Source organism: Coenobita brevimanus, chromosome 53 (genome assembly GCF_032717465.1).
Source record: "Coenobita brevimanus isolate Jiangsu-jjx chromosome 53, ASM3271746v2, whole genome shotgun sequence".
Lineage (NCBI taxonomy): Eukaryota > Metazoa > Arthropoda > Malacostraca > Decapoda > Coenobitidae > Coenobita > Coenobita brevimanus.
Genome location: NC_137006.1, coordinates 6,126,511 through 6,131,460, shown reverse-complemented (window position 1 = coordinate 6,131,460; position 4,950 = coordinate 6,126,511).

Sequence of the window (4,950 nt, the reverse complement as noted above, 5' to 3'; positions counted from 1 at the left end):
ACACACACACACACACACACACACACACACACACACACACACACACACACACACAAGAAACGTAAAGCTCAATAAAAGTGCACCTAAATTAAACTGAAATAAAGGCTCTCCTAGATAAGTGAAAATAGTGCAAACATTATTCATATAACTTGTAGGTAGATAGGTAGAAACAGAGGGCTGTTTACATCACTAAAACTAGGCAAAGTACAGTACCTTTAGAAGCACAGCAGTTCTACTGAAACTTCATTGTTTCCTATATTTGGTTGGTCAGGGTAAGACAGCAGTCACTCCATGTCTGACGCGCTACTGGCGACAGTTATATGCGATACATGACTGATGATCGTTAGGTACGGGATCACTGAACTGAAAACAACTTTGCATCGTTCGATTGGCCGTATAAACGGCTCTGATTAATTATCCGTCCCGGCCCTTTATTGTTTTCACTTGGTTTGGCTGTTTGTTTGTCTCTCTGTCTGTCTGTTAACAACTTTACGCGAAAACTACTGGTGTGATTTTAACTATACTTACAGGGATGATGGCTTAAAACCATCTGATCACCTGATCAAAGTTGGGGCCAATTTGAGCTAAGGCCCAGGCTGTAGGCTTCCCCCCTCCCTAAAAAATAAAAAAATAAAAAAAAATCGCCATAACTCCATTCAAATTCGTCATACCGATATGAAACCAAAACCTGAAGGTACATCTTTCAGATTTGCATTTATATATATATATATATATATATATATATATATATATATATATATATATATTTGGGTGTATGACTCTGAGCAAAGGCTTGAGGGCCTATTCTTAAGCCCCAGTAGTCCTCCTTGGGGCCCAGTAGTCCACCTACATCTCCACAAGTCACCACTTCGGTGCTAACGCCCACCATCCATACTGAATACATGCTAGGGCTGTCTTACAGAGGACTGGTGTACTGGTATTAGCGGGGGTACTTTTATGACATGTCGGCGGGTCATCAAGTAGATCAGAAAAGTCTGCTTTTTAAGAAATTCAAATCCTTAAACTGTTCCCTACCCCAGCCGGGATTCGAACCTGAGTCCATTAGGACTACAGACCGCCAACCTACCGATTCTGCCACGCCTCATATAACATGTCTGATTACATCAGGAGGGTCACCCCTAGTTAGCAGTATAGGGGGTTCAGTGTCAGGTGGATCGGGCCTAAAATTTCAGGCATTATTTTACAACTTTCCAGTATGTAGTTCAGGGATATTACCACCATAAACGCATAGTATGCTACCTATGAATGCTAATGGCTCCCGTAACCCCATCCGCCTCTCATAGGCATACTTTTGGTCACGTGATGGTATCTGCCAATCAATTCGAAGCGTGCTCTTTGATTCCTTCTGAGTAGATACAGTAATTCAAATCCTTCTCGCTATGGTTTCTGACGAAGTAGGACGTGATCTGTGCAGTGTGTGTGATATTGATTATTTACGCATCATTAAGCGTTTCCATTCGGAAGCGGAGGAAGCTGCTGAAATTTTGAGAAGACACAGTGTATTACCGTCTTGCGTTACTTACCCTGAGTGTCAGGAACCTTGCACATTTAGAAAAGAAAAATCAGTGGTACTGTGGACGGTACAAGACATATGCAAAAACCAAGAAACGGACACAGTGTGGTTTTAGTGTTTCCGACTATAATGGAAACTATTTAGACAACACCATCGTATCTTCAAGGTAAGCATTCTGCTGCAGCAGGTGAGGTTAGGTTAGGTTAGGTTAAGTTAGCATGATGTGCAGTAAATTTTTCTGGTGGTTTTTGATGCGATTTGAGTGATTTTTACCTTTTTTTTTTTTGTGGGAACTTTCATTTCACCTCTTCATCCAGTCAAAGTTGATTATTGGAAAAGAGGCATAATGAAGCATTCCGACAAAAATACAGGTCAAATCACTAAAATCTCATAAAAAAAATACCAGAAAAAAATACTGTACAACCTGGGGGGTGTATTGGCAAGTTGCAAAAATTTACCAAATTTCAAATGGGCATAAAATCGTAAAGTTTCATCCGATTTACTCCAAATTTGATATGTGACATCTTTGACTAGATCTGTTGTGTTATACGTCAGCACTAAAATGCCTGCCGGGGACGGGTTTGTTGTGTCTTAGCACCGCTTCTTGTTGTGGTTTGAGGGTAAAATTCGAGCAGAAGGTTTCGACTTCTATTCCGGACGGAGTAGCTTTTTTCCCCTGTTAATGTGATGGAAAAATAAATGGTATCTCTGGGAACAGTTATTACGGGCTGAGGGTAATCAAATATTTTATTCAGAGCTTTGCCAATATATGTTTCAGCAAACCATTTAGGAAAACCATTCTGAGAAAAGCTCTCTTTAAGCGATTCTATTTTATAATATAGGTTTAAATAACCAGAGCAAATATGGCACACAAGTGATGTAAGCGTCATAACCAGGTTCCGTTTATATTCAATAGGTATGAACGATGAAAACTTCGTCTTCCGGTAAACTGACGTTATAAAGGATTCACCATTTCGACTAATTTTGATTTCCAAAAATGGGAGTGGTTTCTCTTTCTCTACCTCGGACTATGAATTTAATATTGCGACGTTTACCATTAATTTAATCTAAAAACATGGAATATGGTCAGAAGCCTTAAAGATTAAAAAAAAGTGATCAACGTACTGTGTAAAACGTAGGGTTAAAACTCTGAGGACAGTCATTTAACCACTGTTGTTTGGGTCCGAGTGGTAAACTATATGATCGATCTGTCTGCGTCTGTCATACTACGAGTATATATCTTTGTATCTATCTGTCTGTCTGTCTAAGTCTGTGTACACGCATTTCTGCTCCTAGGTTACTATGGGACATTTTGCCACGTTAAATCAGTATGATATGAGATTTGTAGTTGGCTACTTTTGGCATGTGAAGAAGGCTAAGTGTGTATTCACTTTGCGGGGTTTTGGAGCAGTTACTTACGCCGACAATTTTGGATATGTGGAAAACTTTGGGAGTGGGTGCACGCCTGGGTGATTCGGTAAGTTTAAAAAATGTAAACATGATTTTTTTCTTATATTTTATACTCATGTGTTCTATTTTCTGGCACCCTCCCACCCCATGTATTGATGAGAAAGAGGGTTAGAATGATGATAATTATAATGATGATGAAACGTATATTTACAACACTGGGTTTACAGACGAATTAGGACAAGTATGATTGTAGAATGGAGACAAATTTGGACATATAGTGAGAATAAACTAAAAGAAGGCATCATGCATAGAGGAGGTTTAACTTTAATATGGAAAAATACACAACAAACACATCACATACATCTTAAGATAGACAAAATAAACAGCTTATAAAGAGGGGTGCCAGCGAGAATATCCAAACCTTCTTGTCACCGAGGGTAGAAGATTTAGGGTGACTCCTAGTTCCCTTCGAGACTCACTCCCTCACCCAATGATCTCCTTGCTCCTCGGCTCTGTCCCCTGCGTCCCCTATAGGATTACTGAGTAAGGATGGGCAGGTTTCAAAGTTGCTGCTACTTATTCCGACCCTTCCTATTACCCGTTTATTGTTGCCTGAGGAAACTGGGCCAATCCATCATCTTGAACACTAAATCGTGGCTTCATAAAAATGGAAGAGCTTTAGGTATTTGGTAAAATTATGTCAAATTAACCCTCCAGTCTGGCTACACTAAACAGTCAACTTAGCTGTGTAACAAAGAATTTATTCTTTTTCTTTTTTGGTCTTGTTAGACTAAGTTCTCCACGCTGATTCCAGTGGTGCATGTTTTGCTTGTCTATCTCTAGGTTTTTGTCAATAATTGGCAGTCGTTTATTTCCAGTCTTGTTATCATGTGCTGATGTAATGGTTGACGTATCATTTACCACGTCTCACACACACACACACACACACACACACACACACACACACACACACACACACACACACCATCTGCGTCCATGCAGATGTTGCTGATATGATCATTATTGTGTCATGCAACGCAGATCGAGTCAGTTCATTCAATGAGCTAGTCTCACTTTGCTAGTCTGGCTGGTCGATGTGCTTTTGAGCTGTTCCTAAAGGTGTTTCTATTGATGAGAATGACCAGTAGACGTTTTTGCAAGCTGTCAGCTGCTACATTTTGTTATGTATGTGGAGAATATATCGGACCGAAGATGATCAAACACAATATCCACCTTGATACCAAATTTGGTCTTGCATACAAAGCATATTTTGGCGTGTAATGGGCAATCAAGATAAGGATTGAGCTCCACGCCACACTTGTTGTAGCAGTCGCTGTGCGCTTGAAACTTGGCTATGAAGAGTGAGAAAGAAGATGCTTTTCGCAGTTCCAAGAGAGGGGCGAGAGCCTTTGAATCACCGCAACAATTGTTATTTTTGCATGGTTGATATAAGTGGTGCGAAGAGCATTAAGGGCAGAAAGAACATTGTATACCCAAATCTGCCTTCTTCGATCTCTCTGGTGCCTCACAACGATGAGCCGGCTATTCCTGTCCCTCCTGCAGACACGGAAGTTGTCTCTGACCATTAAGACATCATCGATGACGGAGGGGAAATTGATGATGAATCGTATGTTGGAGAATGTTCCGGAGACACTCCACACTTTCCCAATCAGCAAGAACTGGATGACTTGGTCCGAGATTTAGGACTCACCAAGTCCAATGCTGAGCTGCTGGCATCACGTCTAAGTGAATGGAACTTGTTGGATCCCAGTTGCAAGCTGAGTTATAGGAATCGCCACGGCAAGTTTGCATCCTTCTTCAAATTTTGTGAAGAAACCTCATTGTGTTATTGTTTTGATGTTAAGGGTTTGTTCCAAGCCATGGGAGTGGATTACAAGGCCTCAGAATGGCGACTCTTCATAGACAGTTCCGTGAAGAGCCTAAAAGCTGTACTTTTGCATAACGGCAACGAACTCCCATCAATTCCAGTTGCACATTCTGTGGAA